Here is a 26,101-nt window from a genome sequence, read left to right as displayed (position 1 = left end):
AACAAGTTGTTTCGTTTATCCTGCAAATTAGCCAAGCGTGAGGCTAGAGGGCATTATTCTCCCTCTTTTTTTGCTCTGCATTTGAATAATACGATGGAAGACAGAGAGGGAGAGAGAAAGGACTTTTTCCACGTAATGCCAGAAGGTGTGTTTATAACTGTGTTCAGCAAAATGAAGAATTGACTTGATTTCATCTGAGGTTTTTCAGTAAGTGTCTTCTCATATCTCATAGTCACCGACCCCATCTTGCCCTTGGCAGCCAGGCAGGACAGACATGAGAGTCGACCTATCGTTGGGACTAAATAGTTGATGTAGCTGCATTTCTAAATGAGGGGCATGAGGTCACGGATGCTAACAAGTCTGATGACGCTTTCTCTTCCTGACTCGTGGTCACACTTAGCGTTGATATGGGTTTTGGGTGATATGATAAAAAGCAGAAAGTTCCAAGTATGTCACTTCACACCTGGCACATAGAATGTTTCTCCACATGCGTCTCAAGTCAACACTTTCAAATGGGTCTCACTTCCCTGCTGTTATGTGCCAATAAACACATCGTATGGGAAGCATCGATATGCACAATATATGGCACTGTACTGCAGATATCCTGCTGTGAGACTGTGATGTGGAAATTTAATTAAAAGAATAAATAAATGACCTAAAAAAAGGCCACAGTGTAACACATGATTTAGTTATACCTTAGTGACATATTTAGTGTTTTCCTGATCAGACCTGTCACCATCTCCAGGATAACATAAATATGTTAAATATGGAAGCTGCAAGAATGTAATAAATTCACAGGAGAGACTCATACAAACAGATGGAAGCAACAATCTGTGCTTCCGATTCGTTTTTTTCTAAACCCAGATGACATTTATAGCAGAATCTTGTTAACCTGACCAGTTACAGGCTCTTTACAGAGTCTTTATCTCACTAAAGCTGTGTTCCTCTCATCATTATGCAATAAATGTTAAATAGTAGAGCAACAATAATGTGGAAAATCTGCTCATATAGAGTGCATCAATTGAATTTGTGCTTCAGGTTCACTTTTCACTTGTGACTGGGTCATCAGAGATGTATCTCAATCCCAAACTGTCTGTGATCTGAAAAATGTAACAATTTTCTGAGTGGCCACAACTTTAAATTATGTTAATAACATTTTATGGTTGTACAGTCATTGTTCGGAAACACAGCCATGCATGTTGCATGTTTCACACCAGCTCTGACAGTTCCTCCCTTTGTGCGTGCACACACAGGCAGCGACTGCCATGTATCACTCGCGAGAAATACAATCCTTTTCTTGTACCTTTCAGTCCTACTTTAGCCCTCCTGCTGACTTCCCCTTTACCCCACCCAGTCCTGTCCACCCCACATCCTCCTGTCTTCCCTGACTCCCAGTGCTCCACTGCCGCTGCTCTTCCTGAGACAGAGCGTGTCATAGAAATGTAACAGGCAGACGTTGATGGGTGTCAGGCTGAGGCTGCTCTACTGTTCCCTTCCCTTCAACTTTACTCACACACACAAACACCAGTGGCCCAAGAAACCACAGGCAGTGTGTGCTGTAATAATGCAGCTACACACAACTTTTGTAGCATGTCCCTTAACATCATATAGACCTTTTTTAAATGCCAGTGGAGGCACATTTCAGAAGAGATACTTCTTTTAGAAAGCATGACATTCAGCACTATACAGAAAATACACACTGCACTGTGTGACTGTTTGACTGCCTCCCGTAGCTCCTCCTGTCCTCCTCTCATGAGCCTCTCTGCTCTTAAATCTTTGGCGATATGACCCCTGTTGCTTCACTGCTTGATGGTAAGTATATATGCCAGTTGTTTGTTTGCAAAATCCTGCTTGATATGCAGTTTGCCAGGGGCCATCGTGTAATTAATGTAAACTAGGAACCCTCCAGAGATGGGTTATGAGTTATTAACGTCTGCATTTTGTTACACTCCTCTCTTGCAGACAGGCTTTGACCATTTATTTTAAATGTCTGGATATAAATTCTTGCCAAAGCAGCACAATCTTTCTGGACTTTACTTGTTACCTTGTATGAAACAATATCACCTAGCAAACTTTCAACATCATGCAGCGCCCACAAACAAGCACTCCCACTTAGAGCAGTATAGACATGGACCCCAGTGTGCACACACACACTTGAATTTCATGAGATGGACTGGAGGGCCTGGGTTCAAACTCTATGTCTGCTGTAAGTCTTTCGGCAAAGCTGTGGTTCACTGAGTGGTGCATTGCTTTTCCTGTTGAGAGGGGCCAGAGAAAATGGGTTTAAATGAATAACCCCTAAGATTTCAGTCCCAGCAGGTTTGGCATCAGTTGTGGTTACTGGTGATAATGATGTTTCAGAGTTGCAGGGCAGCAAAGGTGCAAGCAGCTTGGTACAAGATAAAAAACTGAAGCAGACTGACGATGGATTCATGATGGGCACTGCAGAAAAACACACAGTTAGCCAGTGTAGTTCCACTCTGGTGTGCTCTCTGCTACTTTTAATTAGCTTGGTGTTTGGCTATTATTATACTTATTATACATTGTATTTGACAACTGAATTCTTGTCATATCTTTCCATGTCTGCTTCTACATGGATGCATTGTTACTACACACACAAACGCACACAAGCCATCATTATAAGAAGAAGCGCAGTGTTCTTGGACGTTATTATCCATGTCCCCCTGTTACACATTAGCTGCTGAAAGGAACAGTATGGCCTAATGGAAGTGTACTGGACTGGAATATAGATTCCTGTGGTGAAGTGTGATGGAAACCTTGGGGACGAGAGTACCTGACATAAGTTTGGCCACAGAATAGGAGAAGCCCTGACAGTGTACCAGGTGTGTGCTGCTTGGCTCTATTAGTGTTTGTGTATGAGTGGTAAGCTGGCTTTGCATTGCAGCCAGCTCTGTGTAGATACAGATAGCAATGTATAAAGGTGGGACGAAAAACATGTGCACATGGCAGCTTGCCGTGATCACAGGCCGCCCACGACAGAGAGTCTTGAATATATTATTCGTGTGCTGTTTGGTGCTTGTTTGCTGCTGATGGAGATGCACCATTATTACATAACCACACTTTTGTGTATGTGACTGTCTGTGTGTTAACTTCAAAACTCAAATATCATATATATTATATCATATATTTTTTCTTAAACCAAATAAAATGTAAAGATCCCCCCATGGCCTGGACAGTAAAATCTCTTCCTGTGGATCGCTTTACGATAGTTAAGGTCCACAGTAGCTCCTCCAACAGCAGTTGGTGAGTGTGCCTGTGAGTGTCACAGCTCTCTACACAAGTCCACAGGAGATTTACTCCACCCGGCTTAGCATCATGACAAAATCCTGCATCCTTCACTCCATCCACCCACCCCACCCCCTCCCTCTCTCTACAAACTCCTCTCCCCTTGCTGCCACTCCTCAAATCCACCAGATCCAAGAAATAATCTCAGTCACTGCAGCAAGTCTATTTGCTGTAGCACAGGAAAACATGCCACCCTCCCCTTTTTTTAATGCTAGCATTGTGTACAACAGTGATTGTCTTGGAGAGGCACCGGTGGAAATGTGTTTGCTGCCTGCATTTACTCTTAGTATTAGTGCAGCCCGACCTGGGGGGAGTGTAAGCGGCTGGCAGTGATTCAGGAGGCAGGTTTATGGAAATAGCACCCGTATTAAAGACCCAATGAGAGCAGAGAGAAGATTATGCTCCAGCACACACATGTGGGCTCCTGCAATGTCAACACTCTAAGTAGATACCCTCCCTCTCAATTGCCTCCTTCTCCTTCTGTCTTCATTTCTGCCTCTCCATCCCCTCCTGCTCCTCCCGTGCCCTTTGCTGCACACATACCTGAACTGTTAGTCTCCTGTGTGATGCACATGGAACCCTGTACATTTCTACAATACGTGTGTGCATGTGTGACTTTGCATTGATGCGTGTGTAGGCCTGCTGAGCCACAACATGATGTATGGAAAGTGAAGAGCAGAGCCTGGTTGCGTTTTGGTCAGTAGCAAGTGAGGCTGGCATTGCCATGGAAACATTCAACATCATGCCATGAACCACTCGACCTTCATTTATTAAGGTCTCCTACATACATAAACATTACATATTCAACATGCATGCGATCCACCTGTTTATTACCTACAGCCATGCTGGCTTGTATACTGGTATGACTGCTGCAAAGGCTGAATAATTCAATGCTACACCCTGTGAAGGTTGGCGGTGTACAAATGTAGTCAGCTGTATGATTGTGTGTGTGTACTGTATATGCATGTGTTGAGTGAACATGGGTGGGGGTGGGAGTACAGCGGAGTGGTCAGCATGAAGCCAATCGGTACTGGCAGGATGGGAGGCCTTGTAGTCAGGAAGCGGGGACTCGTTAGAATTTAGCCTTTGGGTAGCAGGAATGTGTGAGCACGTTTTCAGGAAAAAGATCACAGTGGATTGTAAGCTGAAAAAGGCATGGTCAAGGTCTTTAATTTGTGAATTATACAGTGATATGTGTTTGGAATTTTTGCAAGATTAAAGTTAGAAAAAAAACATGCACTGAGGTGATAATAACAAGTACACTAATGTTTAATGACCTGGTCTTTCACTGAAATAATATCCAAGTCTGCTCACTGTGATGAATGGAGCAAACAGTATGCTAAGAAATATGCAGGTTGACGTGTGAGCAAACATTTACATGATGTGCACAAGAGGGGTTTTTCTTGCATGTACTGAAATGGCATATTGGTGTACTATAGTACTCCCAATGGAACTGAAACCCTGCATTCTTCCTACATGCACTGTATATGCACACACATAAACACGTATAAAACAGGAGTGCTGGAAACACACACACACACACACACTCACACACACACACAGGGTTCTCTGTCACAGCATTGCTTTTTTCCCACCTTCTGTCTCTCTCTTGCTCTCCTTCCTCCTTTTCATTGTTGCTTCTCTGGTACCCCTTTAACACACGCACGCACATGCGCGCACGCAAACACACACACACACCTCTCCTTTGTTTGTCTCGGTTTTCTGTGTGGTAGATTAGCCACACATTTAGAGAAGCCTTCTTCTCCTCAGGGGTTTGGCTTCCAAGGGTATGTTGAAAAAAATAACAGGATCTGCACCTGCCTTTAGAGAATAAACAACACCCACCGAAACCCTGAAAATGTGTTTCATCATGAAATTTCATTTCATTTCATACAGTATACACAAGACGCCATATGCAATGTCCTCCCTTAACCTGCTTAAAAGATTGCTGTTGTAAAATTGCCAACAGATTGCCACATATTTGTTTTGTTGAACAATTATTTGTGTGAAACTGAAGCTTAATATATATATCTTTTATTACACTAAATGAATGCGTTATAGTGTCAAACATTTTACCGTGCATGCTGTCAGCACTGCTAAACTTTCAGAAGTTCATGAACTTGCTTTGAGTTACAGATGGCCGTATTTTGACCCCCTCTGTGACATTATAGTGATGCTGACATTACACTGCTGTCACCCCTCTTAGTCAGTACTTATGCTACATCTCACTAACTGGCTCTTCAGGGGAGACGTTGCCTGAAAAACCAAAATAATCCACTGCACGCCCTGCCCATTAAGCCACTTCACACTGAGAAGTGTGTTATTTTTTCTTAGGTACAGGTTAGCAAAAAAGCTGAATTATTAATGTTTTTGATATTTTTAGCATGTTTAACCTATTTCTGGTTGTGGCTGGAGACTGCTCGCCCGCCTGTCTGTGAGATGCAATCATGTGACAGAGCTGTGATCTGGGTTATAGAGCTGGGCTTTGTGTGTAACTGGGGAAACGGTGCATGTGTGTAGGTAGATTTGCTCTTGACTCACTGCTTGTGTACCAGACCAAATGGTTTGATGCGTTTTGTAGTGTAGATGATCTAATGTCAGTTTGACACTGTGAAGTATCACCTGTACCAGTGGGGCTGAACCAGATGAGTCTGGTTTTATTCCAGGCTGGCGGTCATGGCTGTACAGAGAGGTGAATGAGGCCCAAATACTGAGTGACAATCCATCTGTGGGTCCCTGTACAAGCCTGTACAGGTGTGGCACTGCCTGTAGACACAAAGGAAAAAAGTGGAAGTAAGCGAAGGGAATGTGCACGTGGATGATAAACTATGGCCTTGAATAGAGGGGTGTGTGTAGTGCATGTCTGTGTGTATGCCCTTGTGTGTATGTTGAAAGAGAGGGAGGAAAAGATTTGCTTATAAAAAACTGGATATCCAAACAGACAAGACGACAGTTTAGGAGGCAAAGAGGAGTGCGGCTGAAAACATGTTGCTATACTCAATAATGAAGGGCACACTTAAAACACATCACTCGATGTGGCTAATCTGAGCTGACATCTCACTGGCTGGACTTTGTGCCTTTGGGAGAGAGAGGGGGATGTGTAAGGAGTGTGTGAGAGATTAGAGGGACTTGAAGTGACAGAATAGTTGAAATATTGAGAAAAGAGGAGAGGAGGCAAAGGGTCATGTTGACAGCTTGAAGTCATACCTTCAGAGTTAAAGCATCTACTTGCCTTGTCTATGCGAGTGTGTGTGCATGTTTGTGTGCTATCCACCCAGTGTGTGTATCTTTGAAATAGCAAACATGCATGTGATGGAACCAGAGAGAGCTCATTTGTAAGGCAGATCTAACCGAGCTTTGGTGTGGTGTCCACAGAGAGGGTAAGGGGGCTGCACAGCACGACAGCCAGCATTTGTCAGCAAAAATCAGGACTAATGAAATACAGTACACATGGCTGGAGGGCAAAGAGAGGAGTGTGACTGACAGGAGGTATGAGTGGAAACGGCCCGTGGCAGCCCTCCATCATGGCTGCGAACGATTTGTTTTAAGCCCCAGCCCCCTTCCCATCCCAGATAAGGGCAGCAGCGGCATGAGGCATAGGGTGGAGGAGAGGAGGAACAGCGTGTGCAAGGGTCCCCGGGGATAATGACACGGAATACAAGTGTATGGGGAGTGCTAGTGATGGGCCTGCTCATGTGGAAGTGGGTATTTGCATTGCAGAGGAGGGCTGTCACTAGAGCATGCTCAGGGAGCCAGTGTCAGGGTGATCGCTGCTGGTGAAGGCTTCTGTCGTCTGCCCCGCAGAATACCCGGACACTGGATTTAGCTGAGCTAGCACCGGCAAGATCAAGCACGTCGGCACATTCAACATTTCTTTCTGTTAGGATTCTGCAAGCGTTTACGGAGCAGTTTTATTTGTTTTTCCATCAAACTCCACCTGACACTTTTAAGTAGTTCTGTTTTGTCCATCATGGATCCTTTTTTTAATAGAAAATAACAATAAGCTGGCTGCAGAATAGCCCTGGAATATAAATTATATAGTTTTCTGCCAAAAGCTATAGTCTCTGGCTTCTAAACTATTTCAGTCCCAGCTGCAATAAGAGGCAGCTTTTAATAATTCAGAGTAAAACAGTATACTTGATGTCTTCCAGGCAGCAAGCTTACATTAGGTGAAACAGTAAATTCCCTCTCTCTCCCACCAAAACCCCCTCCAAAAATCAAAGCTGTATCAGATACCCATGAAGGGCTTGTAGGGACACACACATTGCTGGGTTGTGTTGTTGTTTGCAGAGATTGTTGGCACAGTGAGGAGCTTTGTGTGCGGGTGAAAGTGTGTGAGAAGAAGCGAGTGTGCGGTACATGGAGCCTGCATGGTCTTTCACTCTTGTCAGGCCTTGTGGTTCCCTGCACAGCTGTGGCACACATGCATGAGACACATTTTCACAGGATGCAATTTAGAGTCACGCTGCTCTGCAGGTTTAGCCAGTGTGCATCCTTTAATGTGCTTTCTGCAAGTTCACAGACAGGAGGTGGACCTGTGAAGTCAGGTTGGAAGTAGAAAAGAGAAAATGGAAAAGAGGGAGAAAATGATGAAGATGTGAGGATTAGACAGATAGAGAGAGAGGGAGCGAGAGAGGATGGGTTAAAAGAAGTCGAGGAAAGTGAAATGGAATATGAAATGGATATTTGAATCACCGAGTTGAATTGAAGATTAAAATATAAGATGGAGGGCATGAGATGGTGTATTGACAGAGGGCCTAACTGTCTGATCAGGACTCCTATTTTTAATCTGCACTGTATCAATCAGGAAAAAAGTGGCACAGCTGTGGTCCTTCTTTTGTCAAATCCCATGTAGAAGTCCGAAGGTAAGAGGCAGTCATTAGATTGACAGTGTGTTGCCCACTAGCTGAATAAGATCACCTCTTAGATATTCACATTATAATATATGGATTAGTTGGAAGAAAGAAAAAAAAACAAAACAAGAAAAGCAGGCAGGAGAATCAAAATGACAAAAGACTTAAGAGCCAAAGCAATCATGCAGTTTTGATCCCTGCACATCCCCATGGATAATCCATGTGATGGTCCGCTGTTTGCTCTGTTTTGTCAATATATTAATATATGATATTGACAGCGCCCATAATGCCTCTGAGAGCAATTCTCTGTAAAATTCGTGTGCCTCTGCTGTCATTACTGAATTTGTCACCAAGTGCATTTACTCACCAGTAACTGTTGAAGTGCTCACAATGGCCTGTAATAATGTGCTGTCATTGCATAGGTATTTTCTATGTTTCTATGCTATATACAAAGTGAAATTTATAATGATAAATCATTGTAAATCTATTGTTTCTAATTCTTTTGATTAGCTGTAGGAGAGGTAATGTGCCCTGTAAAAATTCCTTTGGTCTTCAAAATGTGTGCACACTTCTACATAAAAATGCAGAAAGACAAGTGCTATGTAGAGCATGCCAGGCAAACCTGTGGTGATATAGCCCCAGTCTTTCATAGCCAGACCTGCCCCACACAGTGCTGTGTCATTCTGACAAAGAAGAGAACAGCACCTTGGCTTGTTTGTATTCTTGGGTGACACCAGGCCCAGGGTGCAGGATGTTTTGATGGAACAGTTGCACATGGAGAGCAAAGGATGTTGTTAAAATGGCCGAAATCCTTCACAAAAAAACTGGTACAAATTGGAAAAAAATATTCAAGAAGTCAAAGGTGTTAGTCAAAGCTGATAATCTGTGTTCTATACATGGAGCCTGCCTATGTTTTCATTGTTTTGTTGATTTAGTCTCAGGTCTGTGTGTGTGTGTGTGTGATTATGCAGCAGTTACCTCTGTAGCAGATCCTGACACATTTGTTCCCTAACATAATGTGTGTTAACATGGAACAGTGCAATTGTAGCAGTATTTGGCTTCATCTGCCACTGCACAAACCACATAAGGGGATAATTGCACACACGCACACTTTTTTGTGACTTTACATGGAATTCACATGTGGATTAAAGGGAGAGAAAGCTATGTTTTAAAATGCCTGTGTATATGTGGACAAGGCCACAGTGCAATAAAGACTTTGATCTAGTTAGCTTTAATAAAGCAGAGCCAGGCTCACTTATTACCTACAGAGAAATAATAACCTCTTCAGTATGATTGTTTGATTGTGCACAGCTGTTGCAGGTGATGAAGCTCAGTTTGAATATGAAGTACAACGTTAAAGTATCTTTGGTATGTTAATTTATTTCAGCTTCATTTTGCAAGACAAGTAATACAGTTTTTTTCTGTTATGACATTTTAGTGTCTTCATCAGCTATTAAAGATGAATGCATGGATAAAATGAGCTCAGACAAACATTATGCGCATGTTTCTGTGTGTGTGTGTATGTGTGTGTCTGTGAGTTAAGGTAAAGCTGTCTCTCATCAGCATCACATAACTATAGTAATGGGGCTCAGGCAAATGATTACCATGGCAGAATGGGTTGCCACGAGACAGGTTGAACGAGACAGCACATTTATTTACAGAGTTTATTTTACCTGTTTTTTCTTGATTCATTATTTATGAATCTATCAATCTGTGACACTGCAGCAGCAAAAAGAGTTTGACTAGCTGCTGTCCTGCCTATTATCCCATCCGCCGGCTTCTATGGGTCTGTCTGCCTATCCGGCCTTACAAGGCCTCTTCTTTGTCCATCAGAATACATCTGCTATGCAATCTCTCTCGCCTTTTTTTTCCTCACTTTCTTTTTCTTTTGTTCTACCCCACATCTCTTTCTATCGTACATCTTCGTCAGGCTGGTTTCTTTTATTCTTTTGATCATTTATGCTGTCTCTAAAACATTTTAAATTAAGATGATGACTTGCAAATCTATCTGAGATTAATTTGATGGGTTCAGCTTGTGCCCACTCGCCTCATGGGTGTACTTTTACTGTAGTGTTATTAATATTTTCATGAAAGGCTACTCTCCAGTGCCCCCCACGTTCAAGATTTGGAAAGGGCAGAGAATGTTGTCCAGCCCACCTCTTCTGCGCCTCTATCTATTCGGCCAAGAATACTTCCTCCTACCCAGTATCACTCTCTTAGAAATCCGTTGTCCTGCAAGATTCATGGTATTTTCTTTGGATTTTGAGCACTAGTGGTGGAGTAAGCAAAGAGTTATCGAACAGTCTGTACACCCCTGAGGGCACAAGAAGCAGGGGTAGATGATGTGTCATTTGTTAAAGTAGGAGTAGATGACATTATTGTTTCAGAAATTACAAAAAGCTGGCAGCATGTTTGTTAAGCCTCAAGGATACACAGTCTGTTTCTGTGAAAAATGCTGTATATAAACAAAAGCATGATTGTGAACATTTAAAGCTCTGGAGGGAACTATTAAGTAACTTTCCACAGGATGAATAGGAAGTCATCAGTGGAGCAGTAAAAGTCTGTCATGTCCTCTGACACATCTAAAAGCACTTAGGCTGTGTCTGCTGAATGACCGGGATCTGATAATACCAGATTTATTGTAGTGTCCGTACATAGTGAGAGCCCTGTGGGTATAGGCTGGCCAGCTAAAGTTGCATCGCCTAAGTGTGTTCCGTTTGTAGCAAAAAGGAGAAAATAACAGCCATTTCTTTCAGCCCCCCCCCAAACACACACACACACACACACACACACACGCTTTCTTCCTTTGTCAACACTGCTATCTTTTGCAGCCAACCACCTCCCCACCCCCCATCCTCTCTATTGAGGGGGCTTGATAGTGGCCTGGCAGCTTACAGAAATAGGACATACAGTAATATCAGCAGCAGAGACGGCAGGTTATCTATGGATCAGCATGGAGTTCAACTAAAGGCAAAAAAAAGGAAAAAGAAAGAAATTGCAAACATTAAAAATTGTTGGTTCAACTCAGCTCTACTCTATCTCAACACAGGATCACTGAGCTGTAAATCCAGACTTATTTTTTTTGCTGTAAACCAAATAGGCAGAAAGAGCTATTCCCCATTGCAATAAACAAGAACAATGACATATTGCCTGGGTGAGAGTGAATGAAGCTATGATGGTAGGGTATGTGTTTGATGGCTCTGCCAGTCAGATGCAGTCGTATCTTTCTATGTCAGACATGGTTGAGGTGGATGCTAGCAGACCTTTAAGGGTTGGTTTGAAATTAGGGAATACAATTTTCAAGCAAACATGTTTTTTTCCTCCCTGTTTTTATATATTCATTTTTTTCAGAGTGGCAGCACAGAGATTGTAAGACAAATCCTTTCTAATAGGAAGCCTCCAGGGTTGCAGAGGATCGTGGTCGATACACAGACACACAGAGGGCTTTGAAGATGGCCTATCAGCTGCCTCTGACCAAATGAAAAGGCAAGAGAGTTGGTCCACAGGGACAGCGCCAGGCTAAAGTTCTATTTATGCTATTTACATATAACACCTAAGATGTCCCTGTGTTTGATGTGACAGTGTCCAGATTAACTCCCATTAGGGAGAAAAGCTCTGTGTGCTGCCTCCTCTCTTATTGCACAGTAGACAGGAGCAGAGAGAATGTTTTTAAAGACTGAGTCAGACAAAAAAAAACATCCATTCAAACATCTAAATAGAAATATATTTATAGTCTTCATGGGTTCCACATGTTGTCAAAACAGTTTAGTAGTCAAAGATATAAAGTCCTTAATGTGTTTAAAACAATGATTACATTTAGAATAACATTAAATATTGTGGCTACAGTGAATTATATATGCACAATAGTCATCACCGAAGGAGTAAACTGTTCCCAAGATTTAGAACAAAGCGCACATTTAAACATCTTCAAACACCAACTTTCCTCTGGTCACGTCAAACTGTGCATTTTCCTACAGTAGACAGACATTATTCACCAGCCACCATTTAGAGCTATCACACTGTTGTGAAACAAATTATGTGCTACCTGTGTGTTTGACATTCTAAGTGTCAGTGTTTGGTTTGACTAATGGATTTCTTCTGACAGAGGAGTGGATGGGATCTCTTAATGTCAGCATGTGAATTGCAAACACAATGAACAAAATGGATGTCCCTGTGCTGTTTAGGTGCCCGGTATTCTGTCCTCGGTGATGGATGGACAGAGGTTAATAGGAGGTTTTTCGTTTGTGAGCATGTTGTTGTGACGTCCTGCTCTGATGCATATGGGAGACGAAAAGTATTTTGATGATATTCAAAGAAACATGACTAAGAATGAGTTTAAAGCTGCACACATATCTCACATTTATGGTTATTAGTGCAGTTTCTGAGTTGCAATTAGTCGCTGTAGTACTAATATTTTTTTTAAAATAATATTTTTACTATAATTTCAGAGAGAGGTCTGCTTAGTTTAATCATATCCGTATCATATCTGTCTGGTATAAATGCTAAAAAAACTACAGCAACAAATCTATTGTGTTCACTGTTTACTTTTATACCAAGGCTAGTACCCAGTCTCACAATGTGGTACCGTATATAATATATTGTGTATGTGAGTATTCAGCAGCAGCATTTGGAGAGCAGCTCTTCAGTAGATGGCTTCCTGTCCTATCCTATCATCTCAGACTCCTCCATGTTGAGATCAGCTAGTGGGTGCCATATATTCTTGTCGCTGAAGATAGTCCTATATGCTTCTGGTTGACTGTATATGTGTTGTCACTCTGCAGAATGAATTTGGGACGTCTCCCTCATGGCACTGCGTCTAAAGATTTTACAGCGTATTACTGTTGAACAACAAGTAAGAACAAAGAGATGTTGTACTATATTTACCACATTTGCCACGTTCGACATTTATTTGATTTATTTAATTGTACATTTTAGAGGTTAAACCTGAATGGCAATCACAATATGTGAGTGTATCACAAAGGCAAAGCTAACTACATGCAGCTTGTATCTCTGGGACTTTGTAGGGTTTGTGTCTCTGAGCCTGGTCAGCCACCACTTAAGGTCCTTTGGCCTTCTGATTGAGAGCCAGACTGAGTCAAATTAACATCATTGCCACAAATGAATTGTCTTTGTTTGACTGGTGAACACAGTGTGGGGGATATTTAGGAGTGCCATGGGTTATAGGACGGCAGCAGTTTAACTCCATTGAGTAACTGTGGAAATAGCTTCTCCCCTTGAGCCAAAATGGGCTCTAATGCATTGCCTCTTCCCTTTGATGTTGACTATAAATATGAATGGACTGGGGGCTGCTGTTATTATTATATATAAGAAATCTTTTTTTGGAGTTGTTTGTGAATGTTTATGGAGAGGAGCACTAACAGCAGGGGAACAGAGAGCACCAAAAGATCTAAGTACAGACTTAGACTAATGTACGTAAATCTCTTTGTACTCTGTTTTAACAAAGCTATTAGAAAATTAAAGATATCATTCATGGCAGCATGTTTGTCTTCGTTCCTCTCAAAATATTATGAGATAAATGCATCCTGCTAAACTAGGCTACGTGTTGTGGGAATGTGTGTGCTGCTCAGAGAAAGGAAAAATGATGAGAGATGTGGCTGTCTTAATATTGCAGAGCTGTGTTGAAGTAAAGCATTGCATCTTGAGCTTTCACCAGCCCACACGCTCCCACGTCAAGCCCATATATTTAGCAAGGGTAGGGGGTGGGGGGGTGTTCTTCTTTTTTCTCTCCTCCGTGTGCTGTGGTGCGAGAGGTGCACGGGGGTTCTGAAATGTTTGTCTTTGTTCTCCTGGCAGAGTTTTCTGCGTGTGGGCGTTCACAGTTTCTAGGAGCACCTCGGGAATGCATTTCAACAGATGGAGGTTTTAACTGGAGTGTTGGCTTCCAAAATCAGGGCTATATGCTTTTGTAGCCTCCAATTTTAATTTGTTTGCTTGTTTGTTTGTTTGCTTATGTGTTGTTTTCCAGCAGGGTAATCACAGGGTGTGCAGTCGATTGTGCAGTCGCAATTATGTTGTCGTTTAGCTATAGGTTTTAACTGCTAATCAAATATGTGTGACATCTGATGCAATGTTCCATGCTGTGGTTGTGTCACAGCTGATAAGGGAGGGTTTTTAATAGCTTAAAGTATGGCACAAACAATGACTCCCACGCACCTTCAGGGTAGCACTACACTGGAAGATTCATTAGAGCACAAAACGACGGAGCTCTGCTGCCTGCGGTGCTGTCCATGGTGCTGAAATGGCTAGTAGCAAATGTACCCTTTCTTCAAGGTGTGAACTCGTCTGCTTCTCTTTGGTTTGAATTATGAATGTGTCCAGTGTTACCAAATGTTATGAACTGTTTGTCTATTCAATCTAGCAGTAGTAGTTGTTGTTGTAGTAGCAGAGAGAGAGAGAGAGAGAGAGAGAGAGAGAGAGTAGTTGCACGGGAGTGGTCTACATCTCACTACATGTGACCTGAAGGAAATGGGTGTGACGCCAGCCGCAGAGCATTTGCTGTGAAAAAATGCACATTATAGAAAATAGTTTTTGCAAGGCAAAACAATTCTTGCTACCTCAGGGCAAAACCGCAGCGTGTTATGACACCCATCTCACAGACAGCTTTCCATCTTTCGTCTAAAACACATTTTTTATTTGATTTGACAGCCTCAGAAAAGAGTAATTGCTTTTCTGACCTGTAATTTTAGCTCAGCCTCTGTATAAACTAGAATGCATACCTTTGATTTATGTCTTTTGTCATGCTGCCGAACTCCTTTGAATTACCTGAACTCAACACTCCCTGAGCTGTTGATGGATTAAACATTTTTGGTCCACATTGTGTTTTGCTTGTTTTCTTAGCTTAATTAATGTGTGTTATAATAAAGGATGCATTATATTGCCCTACTGACAGCTGTAAATTACTGTTCACATTCTATTGTATTTGTCTATATGTTTAGGGACCTGCCTGAGTACATATTCCTGTTTATTCTCTTTGTCTCCTTCTTGTTCAAACTTCTCACTTTTTTTCTCACCCTGTGTGTCTTCGTACCTCGTCTCTACATGTTTCCATCTCTCTGTCTCAAAGCCATTTTTCTTCTCTCTCAGCGGTGGTGGCACTTCTCTCGGGACCGTTGGTGCTAGAGCGCCGCAGGGTTCCCTGGAGCCAAAACGTAGCCTACAAACACTCTGTATAAGACCAGACAGGAATCCTTTATATTAGTCCTGCTTAAATAAAGTACAGTCATCCACTACCTGTATCAATGGGAGGCTAACAAAGGGTTGCAGATGTGAGCTAAGGTACCAGCATGTAACAGTTTTTAAAAACAAGTGGTTCTAAATTCCTCTAACTGATATGCTGCACGCAATGCGATGTCTAATTTAATCCTGACTGTGTAGTGTGTGTAGTGTATGGTGTATGAAACGTGTAGCCCAGACAGTTTAGAACCAAACAAATAGGTCACTGTTATGGTAATGTGCTATAAATAGTTGTGTGTGTGTGTGGCTATGGATGAAGGCTAGTGTGTTGTTCTGCACGCGTGTGTGTATACGGGATGTTCTGTCTAATTTTAGGCTCTCGGGAGAAGAGAGCAGTGAGATCAGGAGAGTGAAGAAGGAGTGAGCCCCAGCTCCAGCAGCTAATGGTTTAGTGTTTTTAATAACATGCTTGGGAGGTATCTCCTGCTGTAATATATCTCTCCAACAGCCAATAGCCCCTCCATACATTATCAGTCTGTGAGAGCATTATAAACAGCTGAATACAGCGTTGGCTTTCCAATAAACAGATATTATTAAAACGTCTGTGTCTAATAAATAAAAAGGGATTTAATCTGCTGCACCTTGTTTAGATTGTGTTCCGAGCAGGAATGATTGCATAGGTTCACCAGGAATGAAGTAGATCCTGACAAGAACGAACACAGACAGGAAGGCTAATTTATTAATGCACTTTTCCTAACCTATTCTCCCTTAGAGTGGCTCGCTCTTTGTGCATAATATTTAAGAGAGACTCATTAAAATCTAGATCTGAATAAATAGAGCAGATAGAAAAAACTTGATAAAATGCATTCAATGATTTATGGTTATGAAATAACTGATTTTGGATTCCAATTAAGCTTATGCTTTATAATTAGACAGTAGCCTTAATTTGAGTGGAGCTTTTTCTCTTCTCATTTGCCTCCTCAACCTTTTTTTAACTCAAACCACTACATTACATGGGAAATGAAATCAGTTTACGCCCACTCATTCACGCGTAAAACCTTCTGCACTAGCGCATTTTGTATTAATGCACAGAGACAGCTCTGTCCTTTACATTCTTGCCCAATTCCTGACAAATTGACCCTGACTCCTCCACAGCCAGTCGCTACATGCACAAGCTTTGTGGTCATTACCTTTAGTAAGTTCAGATTCTTCTAATACCACTAAGGACTGACTCTGAATGGATCTGGCTTCTGCATAATGCTGACACTGGTGATATACTGTATGATGATTCAATGCACAGTAATACAAAATCTTAGGATTCAATTGATTTTATTACTTATCTTATTAATATTCTGCATTGTCAGCATCACATACTGCTTTGCTTGAGCGTTTTGATACTTGCTAAGCATCGCTCTAAGCTTTATCATCTTATATAGTGTCAGCGCTCATTCATAGCTCCATGCAACACAGTCACGACTCAACAGCAGATCCTGTAAAGTAAAGCTGAGGCTGTGAGCGGATTCACTCGCTGCGCTCTTGCTGTAGAAAACCATCCTTCTCGTGACCCAGCAGAGACAAACGGCACACATAGTGGTCATTTTTTACTCCCCTTTGATATACCTGCTCAGTTGCCTTGAGAAGAAAGAGCAGATTGTTTGTTTTGCTGAGGCCTCTTTCATTTCGCACAGGAGAGAGACTATTAATTTTGTCTTGCCATACATCTTATATACTGATAATGCAGGCATTGCTTGAAGATGAAAAGAAATAGTGCATTACTGTCACCATGGCAGGTGACACATGAACCTCTCCCTGAGTGCATGCTTTGAATAGTCTGGATACTGTAGAAGGTGTGAAACAAAGAGAACAAAATAAAAAAAGAAATGATGGGTGAATAGTGAGTGATATGGTAAGAAGAATTAGGTTGATTAAAGGGCCAATTAGGATAGAAAAGTAACTGAAAAAAATCTAAATATTTCTTACTAACATATCTAGCTTATCAGTCTCTCCTACAGAGAGTTAGTAGAATAAATCTATTTTGCTGCAGTCTTATATGTGGGAGACAACAAAAACACTTTATATGCACATTTTATTATTATCTACATCAGATTCCAGTTTTTAGTTTCAGAAGCACACATGCAATAAATGAGTGTATTTAAATTTAGTAACTGCGAGAAAACTGTCATCCAGATATACTAAATTCCAACATGTGCTATAAATAAGTGATCATTTGTTTCATACAAAATTATGAGTTATAACAGTTCTCCCTCTTTATTAGTTTTCTTAGTAGCACTGCATTTCCTTTTTTTTACGTACAACCTTAGTGATGCCTAATCTGGGAAACGACTTAAACTGCAAGAGTACAGGTTTGGTTTGTTCTGAGAAACTGTCTGTAGATGTATCTGATATATAATGTTTACTGTATATATTGGATGTGAAGGGTTTTCTGAACATGCCGATGCCTTGTGCCTATGCCACGTTGTTGTGGCAGTGGATGCGTGAAGAGCAAATAACTTAATCAAGCAAGCAAGCAACCAACAAAATCATGGGTGTTAAGAACAACTAAGTAAAGCAATAAATAGAAGTAAAGAAAAAAAACACAATGCCACACTAACTTTCTGCTCCTCCAGGTAATGATGTTATCCACAAAAAAGTCAGGCTGACACAAAAATTCTGTTTGATATGTTGTGCACTCATGAAAGAGGCTTCCATTTTTAATGCAGAGTACCTCCTACAGTACCATCTGCCTTAACATGGGAAAACGTATATAATGTGTGGATGTCTGCGTGAACTATTTAATTATGAGGCAGAAACTCCCACTTGTCTCTGTGTGTGGATCTGCTAGACTCAGAGTAGTTACACTTTTATGAGCTATGTAATGCTCTGTAACTATAAAGCAAGACCACTCTGTCTCCCTGTAACATTTCACAGCCTTCAAAGATATTGTAAGTTATTATCATCCTCCATTTTTGTTCTGAGTTGTTTCTCTCTCTCTCTTACTCGCCGTCTGATTTCCCTTTCCAGCTGTCTGTCTCTGTCTCTCTGTCTCTCTATGGGCATGTGACCTAGCCGCAGACTTTTGGGAACTGTAGTGATGCTGTCAAGCTGAAAGCCTCCCCAGAGCCTCAGAGGAAACAACAGAAGGAAACATTAGAACAACCCCCAAATGTCGACACAAACCAATGTATTTGTCAGCCTGACCTGGATTTACTTAAAACAGCACTCAGTCTTACCGTACAAAACTGTCACCACATAACATGCTGCTCTTTGAGAGATAGAAAAGCAGATGGCTTTGACATTGTTAAGCGTCGTTCCCCGTATCTGATTTGTGCCTGTGTCTGTTCACATATCTGCTAGAGGACCCCTGTCAAGGCCAGACATTATTAAGAGAACGAATAACTTGTTACAACAAACACAACTTTGCTGTTTAGAGAGAAGGTGCTACTTGAATTTAAAGTGGGAGTAGGACTCAATCACGAACACATACACAAGAGCACAACAACATATGCTTGTATTGTTGTGCACAGACCAGCTCATATGCACTCAATCAACCTTCCCTTTCTGTTAGAAACTTAAAGTAAGAGTTGAAAAGGGTGCAGCAGGGAAAAATATTCTCAAATGCCCCTTCCATTTCTCTACAATTTAACTTTCTACCCGCATTCACCCTGCACCCATAATGCTCCCACTCCCAACCCCCATTCCCACTTTTGCCTCAGTGGCAAACCAAGGTTTATTTCCCTGGTGGAAATATTGGACTGTCAGTCAGATCAATTGCCAGTGTCCAGGGCACTTCATGGTTCCTCTAATTATAATCCTGTGCAGCTGGCGCGGGCCCACGTAGCTGTGGGGCAGCCATTGTAATAGAGGCATCACTGGGCTATAGATGGATGGAGCGAAGCGTCGGCCAAAGCCTTGCAGTCATTGCTCGCGTTGGTGGAGAGGCTTTACTCCAGCAGTCAGAGCAGGGGCCAGGGTGTCTTATCTGGCTCCTCCATGCGGCTCGCTGTATGCTGGGGGAGAGCATTACAAATTCTCTGCCCCTCTCTCTCTCGCTCTCCTGCTCTCCTCTCTCCCCCAGTGCTGTTCCTCACCCCTCACATCCTTATGAGAAGTCTAGGCACTTTGCCATGTTGGGATGTAGAGACGGAGGTGCTGTCTTCTCAGTAATATTGAATCCTATGGAGTATTTAGAGTGTGTTTGTGCAAATAAAACTTTGTCAGTAGCTTAAACTCAATTTTATTTAAGCACTTATGAATATTCTGGTGTTGCATCAGAGTGAACTTGGCACTAAATAACCTTCAATTGTTCTTCTATACATGTGTCAAACATTGCCACATATTTTCTGCCTGCAAACATTTCTGTGCTGTCTCACATCTTCACTGGAGGAAGTGTGAATACTATGTAGAAATGGCACTACTCTCCCCCACCCTCTCCCCACTGGCACTGTGTGGTTCCCATCTCAACATGCTGAAAGAGGTGTGAGTGAGGAGAGCGCATGTGGGAGTGGGTTTTGGGGGGGGGGGGTGTGAAAAAGACAAGAAAGAAAAGGGAAAGGAATAAGTGTGACAAGGAAGAGAGCAAGAGTGGCGATACGAACATGAGAGAATGAAAATGAGTGCAGACAGCAAGTGGGAGGGGGCGGATGGCGAGGGATGGGGATGCTAAGAGATGTGGCGGAAAAAGGAAAGAAAGAGAGAATTGTAATACAAAATGACACTGAAATGAGAAAGTGTGCAAAAGAAGCACTGGTGTTCCGGTGTGCAGCGGATGGGAACAATTGAGACAGGGATATATGAGACAAAGAACAACAAAGAGAAGAAATGAGGGATACCAGGAGCATCTGAAATACACAAGCTAACTGAGTTACACAAGCAGATAAGGCTGCATCTGATGGAGACAGGAAAGGCTTTCTGTCACCAACAGAGAGGAGAGGGAATGTTGAAAAATGAGACAAACAAGATAGAAAAAACTGGAATAGAAACATTGAAAGAAATGTTGACGTAGAGGGGAGTGTAAAAGGTGGGAATTGGGCTGGCTAGAGAAAGTGTAGACATGTCCGCAGTGCTAGTCTGTAAAATAAAAGAAAGACACCCTAAAAGGATGGTGGGTAATGTGGCTCTGAAGGAAAGTGACATCATTTGTGGTGTGTGTGTTCATGTCGTAACTTCACGTGGATTGTTTTATCAGTAATTTAGAGACGTCTTAATCCTCTGAGGCAGTCCACTTCTAAAGTTGTTTGTATGTACAGTTTGTACTGTATGTGTGGTGAAACTGTATACTCTTACATACAGTTGCACTGCTGCTGCTAAAAGGAAGATGGAGGGTATTTAAGCTACATGGTCTTGTAAACCAAATAGACCATGAAGAGGAAAAATAACAAAATCTGACCCCCCTTTGTCTCCTCTCCCTTCCCTGCTCAACTCAATTCCCAGCAGATCACAGACTGCAGCACTCTTCACTCCATTCCTTTGTGTTTCAAACCACTGACTCCCTTTGCTTCCCTTTATCCTTTATTTCATTTGATATACAGTACATATATATATATTTGGGTGGGGGGATTTCTAGCCTCAGTCATGTTTTCCTTCACTGCCTCTGCTGCCATCCTGCCCTCTCCGTCGATCTTTCCTCTCTCACCTTCTCTGTCCTCTCACCCCCTCCATCTTGACTCTTGGTCTGTCAGAGGTGTGACAGGTGTGTCACGGCTCTCTCCATCACTCTCTCAACTTGTTGACCTTTGTCTTAGAAATTACTCCGCTCACAGTTCTCTCCTTGCCAGCAAGGATTGACAAGATTGCCTGGCAACAAAAGCACCGGCTGATGCGCTGTGACCATGCCACCCTGTCGACTTCCAGTCAGCTGTCCCTATCTCAACCTGCCACTGAGTTGAGATTGGGCTCTGAGTGTGCATGTGTGTGGGCAGGTTCATGTGTGGAAGCTGGTACCCAAATAACCTTTCAAATTTGGTAATAAGTATCCAGGAGAAAGAGACAGGGCTGGGATGCAAGAAACAACAACAACAACAAAAAGATAAGAAAATAAGATGATTAAGCAGAAGAGAAAAGTGAGGAGATGAGTGTGAAAGAGAAAGAAGGTGTCTGTGTGTGTGTGTGTGTCAGGAAAGATGCCTATAGAATTCTCAACCATTGTTTCTCCCCGTGTGAGCAGTGTATAATCACTCAGCCTTACCACAGTAATGACACCATCTGGGCCCGTGGAAGACGGCAGCTTCTCTCCAGCTGAAAAATGGATCGCATAGATCCTGGGCGATTAGAGCATCAGCTGTACGAGACCTACTCTTAGAATGAATTCTAGCAGCTAATAACTATAGAGGTGGCAAGTTTCCTACCCACAACAAACAACACAACCAAACATCGGAATGTCTTAAAAGCTTTTTATCTTTCATAATATGCAATTACTTTTTTTATGTTGACACAGTTAGCATGCGGTGGAGGAGTGCTTACACATGGTGTAGCCGTCTGAGGTGTGATTACCCCACACAGATATTTCCCTTTAACCTACAGCCGAAGCCTCTTTAGTCTGATTGGACATTGTTCACCCTAATCCGCCCTTCTTTTCATTTACCAACAGCAATCTTTCTTTAAGCCTTGACACATTGTTAGCAGAAATTGGCTTCTTTTCCTACAATCAAACATACTCAAATAAAGGTCTGTGATGTGACTTCAGGCGGCAAGACTTGAGCATTCATTGTATCTGCATTACAGAATCCATTTTAGTTTTTGTAATGACACATCTCATTTATTTTTTGTATTATTTTTTTGTGAAGATGGTGCTGGAAAAAAATGAGGAAAAAAATATGACAATGATGGCTTTCAATGACCTGTTGCTATGGCAACACTTCTCTATTGATCTAGCCAGCCCTCATCTCCTTTTACATTCGCCTTCACTCTCACTTCGCTTTCACTTTTCCCCCCTCTATCAGTCTCTCTTTAGTTACTCTCTCCATCCTGGGCCTCACTTTGCTTTCCATCTGTCTGCTGTGTTCTGTCTCAGAGATTGATGCCTTGTGCCTATGCTAACCTTCACCTGGTTTGAGCATACATTCTGCTCTTCTGTTCCAATCTGTCAGATTAAATCCGCCGCTACCTGCCTCATCCATAAACACATTTATTCAGAATTTAAATCCTAACCCCAGGCGATGATTCAGTAAATACTTTGAAGTGCAACTGCATAACGTGATTGCATTATTAAATGTTCTCATGCCCAAATATAGACAAACTGCAGGCAAGGAACAAAAATGTACTTCATGCTCATTTTAGCTCATTTTAATTCATTCTGTAATCTGTGCTGCATTTGCCCCCTGACATACTGAAGATAACATGCCATGCACATTTTCCCCCTCTTATTTGTAGAACAGCTCTCGCACCAACTTAAACACTATTTCACTCAGAACACTATGAAATTAAAGATTTTTACAACAGCAGTTCAACATGCTGCAAAGTCTTCCACATGTCATGAGTAAGTCTACAGCGTGTTACATTTTTAATTAACGCTGATGTTATTTTAACACGAGTTGTCCTCTGTAAAAGCTGTAGACAGAATTTACCTGTACATTACGATCCTGTCATGTTAGATTAATTCACAAGAAGACTAAAATCTACTTAATTTGTAATTTAGGTATGCACAGACACTGTTTCATTTGCAATCAGCAATTAAAATCACGTTGCCTGCACATCTGAGAGCACACGGTTTTTCAAGGCCAGTGTAATTGTTTTGAGGTTTTTTTCCCTGCAAATTAACCTTAAAAATTCAAATCCATCTCTGTGCCCTGAGGGCTGCTCCCTAACTTGAGAATTTATCAGTGTGTGTTTATTTAATTTTCATATTTTTTTCTTTCTCTTGAAAGAATAATTACCAAACAATGAGAACAGGATTGTGTATATTGTAAGAGAGAACATTTCCTACACGGATGTACACAGTCATGCAGTACACGCAGCATTTACATTGCCACCCTACGAGGTTTCCGCATCCCATTCTTTCATACGGGAGCATGACTAATGCTGCGAAGATGGCATGGAATATTTTCAGCTTGGAGGAGATGATTTTTTATGGTCCAAGGAAGAATACATTTTAAAGTGGAAACTGTGCAGGCTTCTCACAGACCTCCTACACAATGGCACAGTTGTAATGCATGTGTGTATGTGTGTGCACATGTGTTGCGTGGGTGCACGGTTATGTGCTGCTCGAGGCCCCAAGTAGGTGGCTGATACATCATATTAGGGCTGCTAATGGACAATGGGCGCCCTGGCGGTTTAATGCAGCTGATCTTTTATTTCAACCTGCTGAGATCCAAACTGCTACAGTAAATGTGTATGACTTCCAGTGTCAGATACCCTGGGTCCTATCACTGTAACATTACCATTACATCTACAAGTGTTGGCACAAACGATGGCAAAGCTTCTTCATCTCTGTTGGATAAAAGGTGAATCATCAAAATTATGATGATAAGAGTGTCAGACAATCATACGGACAAACTCTTTGATTAGCCAAATGTATCAAGAAGAAAAAAATGGTGAGCAGTCCCATTATTACCCTTCACAGTTTAATTCTCTGGTTTAACTGGTTTACTCTGGCAATGAGTATGCATGAGTAGCTTTCCTGAGCCTGTGATCACTGCCTGTGATGGTCAGCGTGAGCTAATTTTCCTCAGAGGGTCTACACAAGGCCCTGTATGGATGTCAGCATTGTTACCAACTGGTTGTGTTTGCACTGCTAGTCTCATTATAGCACCTAAACATGCATGACCGGCACAGCAAGTAATTTCCTGTCAGTCTGATGCATTTTGTAATTCTGGCATGTTTCATGCTGTGTAATAGAGTCAAACCCTCACCATGCAACCATGCAAAAAGTCACAGAAATAACTCAACTCATGTAGATTCACCTATGAATGGAGAATGAGACAAACATGCAGCGCATCCACACATGTAAGGGAGTATAATAACAGCTTTATGGTTTTTCTTGGACTCTTGCAGAGATTTTGCCATATTCCCAGATCTTGGCAATCATTTCATGTGTAAATAAGTATTGGAAATAGCCCATGTTCTATTTAATTAGTTTAGTGCGTCATTGTGAGTCACTTTGCTGTTAAGAAGTTCTTGTTCAGAAATGATGAATGTGTCTGACATAAAGCTGCCTGCACTCTGTCTCCATTTCTGCCTGCACCTTCTCCCACAGCTGGCTGTCTTCCTCTCTCCTCCCCTTCCTCTCCTGTCGGTCTTTCTTTCTTACCTGCGTGACTTCGTGCTCCTCTAACAGCCTGTCTGCCTGTTCCGTTCTCTCCTGCCTGCCTGCACTCCTGCCTTACTCTGTGGCTGCCTTCACAGTATGACAGCCCACTAATGAAAGCAAGATAAGCATGCCAAGCAAACTGTTCATTTCAAATTAAAAAAAAAAAAAAAAAAAAAAAAAACTTCTCTCACATAAAAAAATACACGCGCCCCCCCCCACTTCCAACCCTTATCATTGCTGTATTCCTTCCTCCTCTGCCTGTCCCTAGCTAGCCAGAGCAAATTTGATTGGGTCCGGATAGGGAGAGAATGGCAGCAGATAAGGCACCCGAAACTGTCGCCAAACGAGGCCTGATGCAGCAGAGGATAAGGGCCGAAACGCAATTATGCTGGCAGAATTCTTATATTAAACCCCAAACACCAGTATAACACTGTTGCCACCTCCATTGCCATTCCTCCACGCCTCATCCCTCTATCCTTCCACCCTCTACCTTACTGTGAATGACGAGTGTCTAATCTCTGTGGGTACAGATCTCTCTCTCAGGTCTTAACATGGCTGTAATCACTCCCCCTCTCTCCTCCATCTCCCCCTCCCCTGCCCACCCCAGTCTGATGGACTATGGCTGATAACAGCACCCCCCCCATCCCACCCCCCCGTGGAATAGGCCAGCACTCCTGTCAGCCTGGAGATAGTTACAGCTGTTTTCCTCTTTCTTCCATAATGCGTTTCACACTTACTCTGAGCATCTTTGAGTCTGTAATAGGGGAATGCATGTCACAGTTAACAGGCGTGCACATGATTTTGTGTCTTCCGTTTCCTAGCCCACCAACAGTGTAGACCTTGGTGCCATATTCCATTTTCTCTGCCATTATATACCCTTACTTTCTGCTTTATTCATTAGAAGAGTCTGGAGGTAAGGAATAAATACTGGACAGTTGTTCCCCCACTCATTTAGTCACGACCCTTCTAGGAGGCAGTTACCAGGGCTGGAACATTTTCTTCTAATGACAGAGGGGCATTCCCCTTTCCCAGTGCTCTCTGTCAAGGAAAATGGACTCTAATTATAATGGTGACTAGCCTTGACAGTCAATAGAAAGGCCTGCCATTATCCCAAACACAGCAATATCAGCATCAGAGAACAAATCTTTTTTATTTTGTATGGCTTGTGTAAGGATCTTGAAGAGGAAGATCTATGAAGTAAATTCCCACTCCCAATTTGTTAATTAATAATCCAGTCAGACTGATGTTGCACCAAAATCAAACAAAGCTGACAGTGATGACATTATTATGCAGGAAGAAGATGTCTTTGCATCAGTGTGAATAGGGCTGATGATGGGGTGTGGAGGAGGGTGTATTGCAGATATGTAGGGGGTTGTAGTTTGGACATAGTGCGGCGGTGGCAGTGGGGGCGAGGGAGGGCTGGCCATCATGCTGCATTCTGCTGTTTCCTGTTCTCCAGCTGTGAGGGCCACGGCTGCCACAGCACTATTAGGGGGTCTGGGTC

The 26,101-nt window shown here is 42.2% G+C and overlaps 1 protein-coding gene across 21 annotated transcripts in view; it reads left to right on the top strand.

Moving 5' to 3' along the window:
* The window catches only part of celf5a (cugbp, Elav-like family member 5a), a 160,980-nt gene that overhangs the window by 14,860 nt on the left and 120,019 nt on the right, over window positions 1-26,101 (top strand). The window lies entirely within an intron of this gene.

This window comes from Parambassis ranga, chromosome 4 (assembly GCF_900634625.1).
Source record: "Parambassis ranga chromosome 4, fParRan2.1, whole genome shotgun sequence".
NCBI lineage: Eukaryota > Metazoa > Chordata > Actinopteri > Ambassidae > Parambassis > Parambassis ranga.
This window is presented reverse-complemented; position numbering and strand designations above follow the sequence as displayed.